At 39.4% G+C, this 14,568-nt stretch overlaps 1 long non-coding RNA gene across 1 annotated transcript; it reads left to right on the top strand.

The window, feature by feature from the left end:
- The first annotated feature begins 3,708 nt into the window (after positions 1-3,708).
- On the top strand, positions 3,709-13,453 carry LOC127380985 (uncharacterized). The gene is made up of 2 exons (XR_007888623.1): positions 3,709-11,904; positions 12,056-13,453. It is a non-coding gene; the product is annotated as an uncharacterized LOC127380985 (long non-coding RNA).
- The last annotated feature ends 1,115 nt before the right edge of the window (positions 13,454-14,568 follow it).

The raw sequence follows: 14,568 nt of genomic DNA, 5'->3' as shown, positions 1-14,568 counted from the left end.
TATAAAGAAGTGGTGTAAAAACAGCAGTTCAGTTTTAAAATACATACTTGATAAGGAAAGAAACCTATTGGATAAAATAACTTCATAAGCACAATGACTAAATAAATTTTAAATGTGATTAAAGATTATATTCCTGATTAAGTGATTTTCTTTGAATCCTTAACAATATCATGCAAGATGAAAGGTATTCAAACGTACAGGGAACATGGCTGATACATGACCAGGTAGTACTTAGTATGGTGATATTTTGCCCAAATTGTCAGGTTTTCTTTGCTCATGTCAGCTGATAATTGTAGCAGAAATCCTAGCTGAACCTGGCAGCAGCTTTTCCATGTGAACCAACAGATGTCATTCTAATTTTCTTTTCTTTTTTTATTATTTTTTTTTTATTTTAAAGCTACTTATCTAAGCAAAAAACCCCGAATCTCAAACCCAAAACAACCAACCAACCTCTTCCTAACAACACAAAACCCCAAATCCAGTAGGTACCTGAGGCAAAATGAAGTTTACTGGAACAAATGGGATGGAAAAAATAGGAATGCCTACTGTCTTAGCCAAGTATTCAATCTGGTGTGCTACACCTGGTTCTCATTCAGCACTCATGAAGCTGAACATATCCAGTGATGAGAGAAACAGAACTGCCTGGAGAACAGAGGACTTCCCATCCAGAACCTGGACTGCAGATTTACTTGTGCCTCATCGCTGCAGAGTTTCTAGAGGGTCACCCCTTAAAGAGCATGCCATGTTGACGGTAGTCAAGAGAACTACAATGACATTTGCGAACCCACTGTGGGAATACCTTAAGGGCCAGACGTTAGATCATACAGTAAATTGTTGCATGTCTAAACTCTAGATACCTAGTTCTGAGTATGGTTAACTGGATCTCTCTCTTGATATGCACAAGCTTTCTGCACAATACATGACTCCTTACATTAAAATTTGGAAGTGTTCACAGGGGAAGACATGGAGAGTCCAAGACTTCATTCTCCAGACTCCTGGACAAGTTTGTTAATGGCTTTAAGTAATATTGTCTTATCTAACAATGGCCATCTAAATTCTAGGTATTCCTCTGTAGTCTAATTTTCTGTTTCAGTATTTCCATGGTGCAGTCCAGAACTCTCTGAGGATGGAATCACTTGTGCTTGATGAAGTCTCTTCCACTGAACATAACAAGCAGTTCAGAGAAGAGCTAGGAGGAGAGGACTGACTTTTCAGTAGCTAAAGTTAGTGAAGATACAGCCAACACTAAAGTTACATATTCCTAGCCTTTCTCAAGACAGATCGACTTGTATTTTGAAGAAAAAATCTGAGAGGAACAGCTATGGTAAGAAGTGAAAATTGTATTGTCAGAACATTGGTGCACAGATGGCAAACCCTGACTAGCATGGAATTGGATATGGGTCCCAAACATCTGGGAGAGTGATTCTGATTCTGTGCTACAGGAGATGCTCCATAAGCATCCCAGGCTTGAATTACATAATTTTAAAGGATAGTAATGGCTTTGTTGGCTTTATGGGTCCAGTTTGATCTGAAAGCCTGAGGTAGGTTTTAGAACTTTGAAGCTAACTGAAATCCTCAATGGTATGAGGCCTCTGTTCTGGATTCTGGTTAGCCTGAGTGTGAGCAACCTTATGTGGACTGAAGAAAGCACAGCTGTTAACAGGGGCAAAACTGTAGTCATGGCAGGAGCTCTTAATCTTAAGAATTGGGGTATCCCAGCTCATTCATATCCCATTTTAGATAGTGAAGCCTTTCTTTAGTTCTGACCTTACTGCATTATGTTTAATCAAGTATCTCATCCTGTTTTCATTAATATTCTACCTTGGTGAATGTGATACATAGCCTTTAATACGTATAAATTATGAAGATATCAGTGACCATTAAATACTAGATAATGTTAATATTTTCTTTACTCATCCTTATCAGCCACCGTATTTTATTTTACTTAGCATAACCCATGGTTTAGTAAAAAACTTAATTATTTCTGAGTAGTTCTTAACCTTTTGAATGTATTCTAGAAATAAGTTAGGGATATTTACAGAGTGGGACAATTGCATAAGAGTACAAACAGAGCTTAAACTAATGTGTGACTCTGTGACTCTTGGCAATTATGCAGATGTTTTCTTGGATTTGAAAATACACAATCTCAGGAGAAGATTTTAAAGTATTGTCAAGCTATTTTGTTAAAATGTGTTGGATTTCTGTCAGTAAGTTGTCAGCAATGGTGTGTAAATGAGAATTCACTGTTACCTGTGACTAACCCTCACAACAAAAACCCTAAACGCTTTGCAAGGTGTTGTTTGTTTTTTTCTTTGTTAGGGAGGAAGGTTTAAAACTGAGTATTGTGCAAATTATATATTGTGATAAAGTCCCCCAAACCATATCTGTAGTCTAACCTAGATAGTTATTTAGTTTATTTGGATTCCAGCTGTCAACTTCAAAAATTATGTCATTCAGAAGAACAGCATAAATTTATAATCAGTGCTGATCTGAAAATGTTTGAAGTTATTTTTGTCTTCATTTGCCACTGATGCTGGCAGCTTTAGGATGTGTGATTACTTCTCTGTGCTGACAGAAACCTGTTTGTTCCTCTGTATTCAAGTGCTTGCTTTCAGTCTTATCAATACCTCTCAGAAACAATAACATTTTAAACTCTATAGTCCACTTTTATTAGTCTTTATAATTTTTCATGTGTATACAGAGTATGGTGACCAAGACAGCCCCTACTCAACACTGTATGTACTGTGGGTGAGAAAAGTTTTGAAGATGTGAATGATGCTAAGGTGAATAAAATAGTGCTTCTAAAGGGCCTGTTTCCTCCTGTGTAAAATGGAAACAGTAACTGGAATCCCTTGACAGAGAGAGGAAACTAGAATTTCCCATATTTCATGGGCAAGAAGTGAGTACACTTGGTAGACACAGCTGTGAATGGTGTGACTATACAATGCTGTGAAACTTTTCAGGAAATGTGAAAAATTAATGCTTGCAGAGTTGATAAGCAGATGACATGGACAATGCAGTAGTCTACTCTGGACATATCTGGGTTTAGAAATCTTGGACAAAATCTGGAAAACATTGACCTTTGCACATAAAAATATTTCCAGGAGAAGTTGCAGACGTGTATACTTCTTTTGTAAGTAGAAGTATTAATGAGATCATCAGGACAATACGCAAGTATTCTTATCTCGAAAATGGCTAGAATGAAACCTGCCTGCTATTAACTAAGAGTCCAGGAACTGAAGGTATAATTTTTCTCATCTTTCAGGTGGAATACAGTAAACTTGGAGACAACTGCAAGGAAGCTAAGATTTAATTCTTCCAGGCTAGGCTTGTTCTACAAGTGTGTGAAAATTATTTTTTACAACTCTCACGCCAACACTTCTCATAAAAATAACACTGGATAATCTCAAAGGCGTTAGTAAGAATGGACAGAGCTGTGTGCTTGTAGGCCTCTTCTCAAAAGGAAAATCACCTCAAATTTATTATAATTGCTTATTTCCTGATGTAATACATTTTTGTTGTTTTTGCATAGTGATCAGCCAGATAATATTCTTCTCAATCTTCTCTATTGTATCATCTCTGTTAACACTCAAGTAGATTGCCAGAAGTCAGGACTAGCGTGACATTGCAATTTGGGAAACAGAAGCAAGTAGCTCGCCATTGCTGCGTGTCTAGCTGATGGTAGTGGATGGGAGTGGGTGGGTGATTGTGCAGTAGCTGTTAGTATTTTCTTTCTGAGAAATGGCATGAAAAGAGATTAAGCTCCACTTGTCTGTGTTGTCTCTCATTTCCAGTTGAACTTTTTTCTATTGTAGAAAATATCTAATTCCTTCTCTGATAGAACATTATGATTCACAGCAGAAAGCATGGGATCTTTTACTTAAAAATACATATCCAAAATTATATAAGCAGAGGTCCAGCATGATAGATAAAGATAACAGGATTAATAAATCCTGTGTTTGTTTCAGTACCCGTATTGTATATTTCTGATTCTTAGTCTGTGCTCGGTAATGCAGTGTGATGTTCCAGGTTCTTGAAGTAGAAGCAAAGGATATAACCAATATAGAGGGGATGGCACAGTGGGAGATTTCAAATAAACTGCTGGAGGTACAGTTTTCTGGCACTAATCAAATTCTCTTGACTAAAAATACTGGTCTGCTTTTATTTCAGCATCTCACTTGGAAAAAAACACTGACCTGCCCTGGAAAAGGAAGTGGCATTATAGTAATGAAGAAAGAGGATTGATGAGAATATATTTGCTCTCAAACATGATTCCCAAATTTGGGCTACTGTCTCAGTCACTTAAGCCCCTCAAGTGAGACCATGACCCAGAAAAACAATCCTATCATTCCCCCGTCACATATTTCCACTGCTTCTCTTGAGCTAGTAATGACATCAGCACACATTATTTGGTAAGCTGGGTTAGAAACTATTTGAAAACCTTTTGGGCTCAGTTAGCTTCTACCAACCCAGGCTCCTAATGTAGTTTCCTATGTGGCCACACAAATAATAATGTTGTCAGAGAGGAGCAGACACGATCATGCACGTGGAACATCAGGACAGCCAGTTTTATAACAGTGCACATGTGATTTAGATATATGATAGCATGTTTTGGCTTTCTGGGGTGATCTATGTAAAAGTTAAACTGTATCATCTAAGGAAACGAAAGTTCACAACTTGTGCATTTATGTGCAGAAGGAAACAATACAATTATTTTCTTTCCTCTGGTCACGTACTGTGGTTGCTTACAGGGAAAGGAAAGAGGGACAGTTTTGTGTCCATATGTGTTTGCCATTTTGAAATAATTTGTGTACTTTTAGCAGGATCTAGGGATTCTGTATATTGGAAACTTCTTTTGTAGGGTGAGATTTTCAATGGTGCAAGTTAAAGTTAGGCTATTGATTCTGGTTTACTTTCACTGGCAGTGAGGCATTTACTGCCAAAGTACAGGGTGGCAAATCTGCCTTCTGAAGTTACCCTCTTGGATACATTCAAGTGTTGTTGTCATTGGGCCTAAGTGATTTGATGCAGGGTCAGTGGAAATACACTTTATGAAATGACCTGTTCTGTATGAAAAAAAAAAAAGAGTATTCCTAATAAATACAGATGTGCTGAAGCTGAGCAGTGACTGTTAGAGAGATGATGGAGTGAATAGCTGCTCAGGTCTTGGAGTTGTTGGGAATCTCCCTATTGACAGACCTTACAATTCAGTTGTCAGTGATTCATTATTCTGCAGGCTTCTAACATTACTGCTTCATTAGTACCTGCAATTGACTGTTGTCAACAGGATTGTGCGTGATAAATGGTATAGATAAAACTTAGAGTCTGTGAGCCCTAACAATCTAGATGAGTGATAGAAAATATATTTTGCATTATTTTAATATATAGTTTTTCTCCTTTTATTGGCTACACTGTGGCCAGCAGCATGGTTTATCATGAACCTTGATGCTTTGCCAACATGTATTTGATGAGAAGTATTAGCCACCACCAAGACATATTTTAGCTATGTAGACAGTCCCATACCAGCTGTGAATTCTTAACATATCTCAGCCTGAACAACTGGGAAAATTATGAAACCAGTTTACAGACTCAGAAAAAAATACTGTATTATCATTATGGATAAACCACAGTTTTAAACAGTGAGATGTATCTTTAGCAACTTTATTATGGACCAAGACAATGAAGAGACTTTGAATAACTTGAATACATAAAGTCCAAAGAGTGGATTTCATCAGCTTCAGACCTTTAAGGGACAACTGCAAGCATTTGACCTGAAGTACCTAAACACTCCAAAGAAAGAGTTTTGCTTTGTAATCTTGTACCAAATTTTGCAGTTCCCATAATTCAACCCAGATGATAAATTATTTTAATTCAGAGACTGCAGAAACAAAAAATGTTTTCTTTTAGAAATGTCATCTTTTAAAATTGCTTTTACCATTTATTGAATTTTTTTTCTGCTATTTTAGAAATTTTATAATAAAATTTGAAGAAGATGTGCATATGCTTATAGACAGATATTCTGTCTTTTATTGTACAAGATACCTTTCTGGTTTTAGAAATTAAATTGAGGAGGTCTGTCTTCTCAGTTTGGAGCAAAAAATATCTAGGAGAGCTGCAATTTATATTAATATATTGCAATAAAATTTCATGTTATTTATTGGGACTTAGTAAACTGTCAAAATTTGTGACACTTTAAAGTCCCTGAAATGTAAAAATCTGGTGTCTCTGTCCTTGCTAGTTGAGTAGCTTTAAAATACATGGGCAGACTCATCATCATATTATTCATTTTTTTTAAAGTGTCACACTCATGAGTGCAACAAAATTATGCTACAACAAACCTAGTATTGCAGGGAACTGGGCCTAAGAAAATAACTGTTCTAATGCACGTTATTTCCTGTAGCACTCCCCAAGGGGTATTTTATGAGTGACAAAGGTCTATCAGGTGAGGACACTGGTCAAGTGTTGGCTGAAGAGTTCCACCAGAAAAGGGCAGCATTAACTTGAAATGAAAAACAGTAAGCTAGATCCTAATTTGAGATAAAAATGTCTTCATAAATTATATTCTCTTTAATTTGAAGTGTAATTCAAACTTAATATATCCTTCCCAAGGGTAGTCAGCAGTTTTCTACAGAAATTGCTGTGCTGAGTTCCCCATTTAGCCACACATTGCTAGATGCAATGGGAGATCACAAAGCCTTCTGACTGGCCAGCTGCTAACATTCCAGGACTGCAGGACAGTAAAAATATACAATAATTTCCTCATTAAGAGTTTAAAAAGTATTCCCTGATTTTGTTTAAAAAGTAACTTCAAATTAGTAATTTTGCCTTTTGATTATTTAGAATAATTGCAAATTTGTATTAAAGTATTTTTATTATTTGTACTTCCTGGGTTTATTTTTGTTTGTTAGGACACTCTATTCTTTATTTTACCACATGATCCTACTTTTTTATTTGCTTTAGTTCTTGTTACTTTCAACTGTGTGAAATGGATCCACAGACATCCAGCAGGAAGCGTTTGTAGGTCAGTGACTAATTTTTCCAGGCCCATTTTGCAGACTGGTGATTTATACCAACTCTATTTATAGAGAAAATATGACTTTTTAAACATACAAGCTTACTCTTCTCACATTGGCATTTCTTCTGTCAGCTGATATATCTGCTTGTTAAGTGATGATGGCAGCAAAGTTAGGGATTTACACAAGAGGCAAAATGCATTTCAATGTACAAGAATTTGTTTCACATTTAATGAGAGGTACTGGCACTGTCTGAGTGAAGCAATGTTAGTGTGCCCATCAGGAGTACCACAATAGGATAGAATATGTATGATTACAGAGTAATACAGCCATTTTATTTATTTGGTTCCCTTTCCTATGACACATGAACAACTTGCTGTTTTAAAGATTTTAGTCTTAAAAATACTCTTTAATACACTGAGTTTATATTGTTCCCATTACACTGAAAGGAATCTGAGAAACAAGGATGAAGGGATTTTCAAAAGTCTTGTACACAGTCTGCAATGGAGCAAAAAACTGAATTTGGGTTTCTTGACTACATGCAAATCAGTGTATGGTTATTTGTGAAAATAAAGCAAGCAGTACAGCTCTCTCTGTGACTATGTAGTTTAAAATGTAGTAACAAGCAGAAAGAGTTCAGGCTTTCTCTTCAGATCACCTATGATGTGTCTGACAGCAACTGAAGTAAAAATAAAGCAAACTTCACCTGGTTAAAGGAGAAAGTTTTTCCTTCCTTTTTTGCCAAAGTAGTAGAAATTTATTCTAATGATCATGCCACCTTTTGCTGTATTTGAGGTAAAAATTTTAAATGTTCATATGGGAGCCTCAATTTCAATTCTGTAAGATTGGTTTTGTCTTGGATATTTTTTCATTGAGAGGGAAAGGACCCTGTAAAAAATACAAATAATTGAATGTTTTAATCACATGTGTAGGCCAGCATTTCTGCTCAAAGGACAGAGATAGCAATGTCCATTCATGGTGGACAGAGTTCAGTGTTCAAACAGAAAATGAAGAAAAACTTTTGGTCCATTTAGGTGCATAGCTTTCAATCTTACACTATTTTTCAAAGTACTGCCTAACACCATGCAGGACCTGAGGAAATTGAACAAAATCTTTAAGAAATACACACTCAAAATGATATATCTGCTGTTTGTTAAGTACATTAATTAATTTTTGGTTCATTACCTCTCAGTTTGATATTTCCATTTTCTGCATTTTCCAGGCATATACACAGAAACTTAGGGGATTTGTCTTGAGAAGGGTGATTTTTGACCTCTCTGCAATTCTAAATAAGTTGCTATAGGTATTTATAATTGCGGTTAGTACCTTGGTAAAAATCAACAAGGTTCATGCCTGGACAATTCTCTATTGAAAAGACATTTGCACACTTCAGGAGCTTTAATTTTCATACTGAAAATTTCCACATTCTTTCATTTCACCTCCTGATCTGAAAGTTAACTGAGAAAAGTTTATTTTATTTTCATTCAATATAGATGTTAATATTTAGCAGAACTTTACTCAGTTTGAGAATGTGTTTCACAGAACAGTTCTTTAGATTAGTCAGTACAGATCACCCTACATAGCTTGATTCCCTGGCTCTGTTAACTTTTCTTCACATCTGTTCTTCAAACAAAGCTTTGTTGTTCTAGTTAAAAAGGCTGGTCTTCTAGGGAGCTGTAGGCTAAAGTAATAAACTTTGCTGATGCTCTTCATATAGAAGGCTCAGCCTGAGCACATCTATGTACAGACACATGCTTTTCTGGTGAGCTTTATTTCCAAATACTTGAGCCCCTTGCATATTAGCCTATATTAGTTCACAATACAGGATTTGTAAGCTCATACTTTTACTAGGTATTTAGAGTTGGGTACAAATGTGGGTGTTTTTTTTTTATTTCCTTAGATGAATTTGGGATAAATAATTTCTATCTGAACATGCTATCCCAGATTGCTGGACCTGGTTCAGATCTCTCTCTTAGTGTAAACTAGGACTAGCTTAATTGAAACTAAAGAAGATGGATTTTATTAGACTTGTATGAAATCAGAACAGATCAACAGATATGTCTTTACAGAATGGGTTCTCTCACAAGCAAAAAGGACTAAAACAGAGTAGGCTCTTATTCATACTCCATATAAACTCTAGCAGGCAAAGTGCTTTGTGGCACCACTGCCTGTTTTTAGACACTGTTTTGTGTAGTTAGGCTTTTCTCTACTAGAGGTTTTATTGTTCAAGAAGGGGTACTCCCACCCTTGCTCATAGTCATCAAGCCATACTATTGGGCAATTAATGCTCTTTACGTGCCAAGATCTCAGACTAAGAAAAGGCAGCCAATCCTGATATAGGAAGACACACACTGGCACCAAAAAAATATCTAACTAGGGAGACAATGAAGAGAGAGAGAAACACAGAAAGAGACTGTATGGAATTGTGCTCTATCTGCCTATGTCAGTAGCATCAGGGGCAATGTTGTTTTTCCCCAGTGGTTTTCCAATATAGTTACTCCATTCACTGATGAATGAAGAGTATGTGAAACTGTGCCAAAGCTAATCCAATTGAATTCCACCCAGCTGGTTAAATCCAATTGCCCATGCCTTCCTTCATAGTGCAAAAGCATCCACGGTACAATTTGCTAAACTGACCCCTCCTCTCCCAATTCCCATGGCAGATCTATGCTGTATGGGTCATCTTCCCTTGTATGCATAATGCATGGGTTTCTGGCTCCTTCCAAGTACAGATCTTACCTTGCTCCACCCCTGAAAATTAGAAATAGTTATATATAAATATTCCTGTATAGTTGTTCTTGAAGTGGTTCACCTAAACCAATGAACAATCTCCCTAGCTGAGGGGGAAAGTACCTCTTGCTGCCGTGATTTCAAGCTGGTGAATAATATGGCAATAATAATGAAAAATAATATAATTAAACTTATCTGGGATAAGAGAAAACTCTCTTAATCCCGGAAGAATCAACATCCTGAGCAAAGGGGAAATCTGCCACAGGAGTATTGCATCCAGATCCATGGGGGTGGGAATCTAAGGCAAGATCCACAAGGGCATTCTCTGGAGGAACACAGTGACAAGCTTTGCTGTGTGGGTTGGGTCAGAATCGAGCATGATGCATTCTGAGCTTGCCTTGAGGAAGAAAGTATTTTACTGCTACTGAATTTAGGCTTGTAACTATAAATGTAAGTAATAACACATAGAATTATCAGAGGGATAATAATTAACCTTCCTCAGGTGTGTTCATCACTGTGATTTTAGTTGATTTAGAATTTAATATTATAGTAAAAAGAGATTAAGCTATTACAGAGTTTTTGGTATGACCCAGTTGACCAGATGGAAAATGGTGACAAGTGGTGTCCTTCAGGAGTCCATACTGGGACCAGTGCTGTTTAATATCTTCATTAATGATATTGACAGTGGCATTGAGAGCACCCTCAGCAGGTTTGCTGATGACACCACGCTGGCTGGTGTGGTTGATATGCCAGAAGGATAGGATGCCATCCAGAGGGACCTGGACAAGCTGGAGAGGTGGGCCCAGGTGAACTTCATGAGGTTCAACAAGGCCAAGTGCAGGGTCCTGCACCTGGGTCAGGGCAACCAGAGATAACAGTAGAGGCTGGGAGAAGATATGCTAAAGAGCAGTCCTATGGAAAAAGACCTGTGGGTGGTAGTGGATCAAAAGTTGGACATGAGCCAGCAACGTGCAATTGCAGCTCAGAAGGCCAACTGCATCCTGGGCTGCATCAAAAGAAGTGTGGCCAGCAGATCAGGAGAGGTGATTCTGCCCCTCTACTTTGCCCTGGTGAGACCTCACCTGCAGTACTGTGTCCAGCTCTGGAGCCCCCAACACAGCCAGGACAGGAACTTGTTGGAATGTGTCCAGAGGAGAGCAACAAAAATTATCAGAGGGCTGGAGCACCTCTCTTCTGAAGACAGGCTGAGAGAGTTGAGGTTGTTCAGCCTGAAGAGCAGAAGACTCCAGGGGAACCTTATAGCAACCTTCTAATACCTCATAGGGGCCTGTAAGAAGGCTGGGGAAGACCTGTTCATAAGGGCATGTAACAATGGGACAAGGGGTAATGGTTTTAAGCTAGAAAAGTGTAGTTTTGGCTGGATGTTAGGAAAAAGTTATTTGAGGGTGGTGGATCACTGGAACAGGTTACCTAGAGAGGTGGTGGAGGCCCCATCCTTGGAGACATTCAAGGTCAGGCTTGATGAGGCACTGAGCAACCTCTTCTAGTTGGAAATGTACCTGCTTATTGAAGGGGGGTTTAGAGCAAATGTGTGCCCAAATAGGAAGGTATTGTGTGACACAGCTTTCTCAGACTGCATTGGAAAGACAGCAGAATCAAAAGATCTGGTTGTCACCAATCACGTACCATAAGGATTTCTTTTTAAACTGTGCTTCTTATGTTTGGCTTGCAAGCAGAAAGTAGTAATGGATTAAATAAAATTCATTATTTTATCTATTCAAAATAGATTAAAAGCTTACCTAAGCAAAACTGTGACCCGACCTACATCTGCTGGTCTGAAACAGATTTTTCAACAATGTTCCAGGAAGACTTCAAGCACAAAATATAATGGATCACATAATTAATACTTAACCTATTAAATTCCATTTTCTTCTGTGTAGTGGAGATGCTACAGATTTAAAAATATCTTTGTGCAGGAATAAGCCCTTTGTAAACAGAGATACCAGAGTGCTGACCAGTCTTGAAATCCTTGGCCTTAGTTAAGGAGCTTTATGGTGTTCCTCAGCTGATGCATGAAGATGCTCAGGAGGGCAGACTCATTAAAATACATCATCTTAAACCTCAAGAATGGAATGTTCTCTAATTAAGGAGAGACACAAAAGATCTTGTGACATACATGGCATCTAAGCATGTCAGTAAGGTACAGTGGACTGACTCTTCTTGCTTTACTGTATCAATATTTATCAAATAATACAATTACATTTGCATCATATACTTGATCTATCTGAAATAATCATAATTGAAAACCAAATATGCTTTCCTGACATATTTCACCTGTGCTCTTTTCTCAGCTCTTATGTACCAGCAGGAGACCATTACCTTAGAGCAGCATTCCTTCTCTTTGACTTTAAATATGTATTGTCATTAGAATACACTTCAGCAAGCTTTTAGGGTGAAGAGAAGAGGAACAGAAGTATATGAAAAATTCAGAACAAAAGAATGCAAGGTAGGAATAGCTACCTATGAAGCCACATAGTGATTACATGGTCACAACTGATGATTGCAACTTTTAAATGCTTAATATTTAAAAGCTTTTTAAATGTTTACTTTTAGAATATTAGTTTAAAATACAAACCAAAGTTTAAATAATTCCTTTTTGATGAAGAAAACATGCCCTTTTAAGTTCTGCTTATCTACTTAGAGAAACAGGCTTTGCATTTTACCCATTTCCATCATTACGTTATTGCTTGTTTTGTTTCAAAGCTTATGAAAATTGTGGAAAAAGTATAAATTCCAAGATTTGACAAATGATTTGCCACAATAGATGTAGAGCTGTTAAGAAGATTCTAAGTAATTAGGGGTAATGACATATTTGCTGTATGCATGCCTAGAAAATTTAGCGGGATTGGTACAGCAAGACAAGGCAACACAATGGATTCCCCATTGACATTCCCCAAGCATGTATTTAGAAGACAATGGCACTATTGCCCTAGCAGTAGTCATGCTGGGAGACGACTGGTCAAAAAGGCCATAAATGGGTTAGAAAGTGTCTCCAGTTCCTGCAGGTAGGATTAAACAGGGCAGGTCAGGGAGCCACAGCAGGCAAGCAACCAGATAATTCTACAGTGATGTCTCCAGCTCTGTTGAGGTTCTGTGAGATCTGGTAAGCGAGGCATTTCAGTAACTGTGTGTTATTCTATTGCATGTATACTAAGATGATTTGTATTTGAAATTTTCTTACTGCTGCTTATGCCCATTAGAGATTTAATCGGTGCTGCAGACGAGGACAGTTTATGCCCTGGCCTAGTGTGAGCAGAAAAGCAGGCTGCAAGCAGGCTCAGCTGACAGCTGAAGAGGAGGGTGTGGTCCAAAGGAGGAGAATGAAGTGCCCTCAGCATGCAAGGGCCTACACGGTGGTGGACATGACCATGAGTTACCATGAGGTCCTACAAGATAATATTACTAAAGGAGAGCACCAGCAAATACTTTATTGCCTTTTGTTTAGATGCAAACTACTGGAGACAGTAATAAAACATGTTAAACCTATTATTATTCATCTTAAACTATGAAAACACAAAGGGACGATGCAACTCACCAACCCATGTGTCTGGGAGCGTCACAAAGTTGAAGAAAACATCCTCAAAATAGGTTGGTGTTTTGTTTTTGTTTTTATTATTTTTTTAATTCTTTCTGTTTCTCTGTACCCCATCAGGGTACACTTGCATCAAATAAACGTTCAAAGATAGTGATTTTTGTGTGTGTGTGTGATGTGTGATCTGAAAAAAAATGTAGGATGAACACATGGAAGTCCTTCCTGTAATCATCTGACTTGAGCAGATCTTATGAAAACAGCAGGAATCATGAGATGCCTGGTAGAGTAACAACTGATGGTTCCCTGGATGTGGGGCTGTAAGTCAAAGCATTTTTTATGAACACACAAAAGTGTTTTTCTGTTATCAAATTATCAGTGTACCCGTCCATCTACCATGACTCAGACTTCCAGTAGTCATGAGATTTGTTTAGATTGCAGAGATTGTAAAAATAAGTAACAAAAACCCCCAAGTAATAAAAAGCATGCACAACCCCTATCTTTTGCATTCTGGTGATACCAACAAAGTGGATTTTGACTGGGGAAGCTCTGAACGCAGGGAAAGCGGCATGTGAGGGCACATCACGCGCCCTCCTCTCTCCTCGGCCACTAAAGAAGTTTTTAACAAGTTCTTACAGAATTCGCACGTTCTTCTCCAAGCTAAGAAACAGGGGTGATACCGTCCCGCTGGAGGGGCCCCCGGCGCCGCGGGTGGGCGGTGTGCCCGGCCGGCTCTGGCCCCCGCGCTGCCGGGGCCTAGGTCGGAGGCCAAACGGCCGGTACCTCGCGCAGGGCTCAGCGGGGCTGCCGCGCCGCGCGCACCGGCACCGGCGGTGCCCAGGGCGCGTCGCCCCAGCGGGCCAGCAGCACTGCAGGGGCACCCAGTGCGGTTCCCTCGGCGCCCGACCGGCAGCAGCTGCAGCCACCCCCTCTCTTCCTTTACCGAACAACGTGCTTTCTCTTCTGATATCTTAAATTGTTCGTCTGTGTGTGGGGGGGCGGCAGATCGGGCGGGCGGGCTCCCGCTGGCTGGCAGCACAGCAGTGTCGGGCCGCAGCCCCCTCAGCGCCCGGACCCCCAGGCTGGGCCGCCGCCGAGGGCGGGCTCTGCCAGCAGCGCCTGTGGCCGCCGGGGCGGCCCCCTCTGCCCAGGCGGGGGCCGCCGTCCCCCGGGAGCGAGCACGGCTGCGGCTGCCGCTCTCGCAGCCCGGCTGCGGGGAGGCGTTACCGCCCGGTTGAACCGGAACCGGTTAGCGGGGGCCGCCCGGGGCGGCTG

Source organism: Apus apus, chromosome 2, assembly GCF_020740795.1.
Source record: "Apus apus isolate bApuApu2 chromosome 2, bApuApu2.pri.cur, whole genome shotgun sequence".
NCBI classification, from domain to species: Eukaryota; Metazoa; Chordata; class Aves; order Apodiformes; family Apodidae; genus Apus; species Apus apus.
Note: the sequence above shows the minus strand (reverse complement) of the source record. Positions and strands in the feature narration are given on the sequence as shown.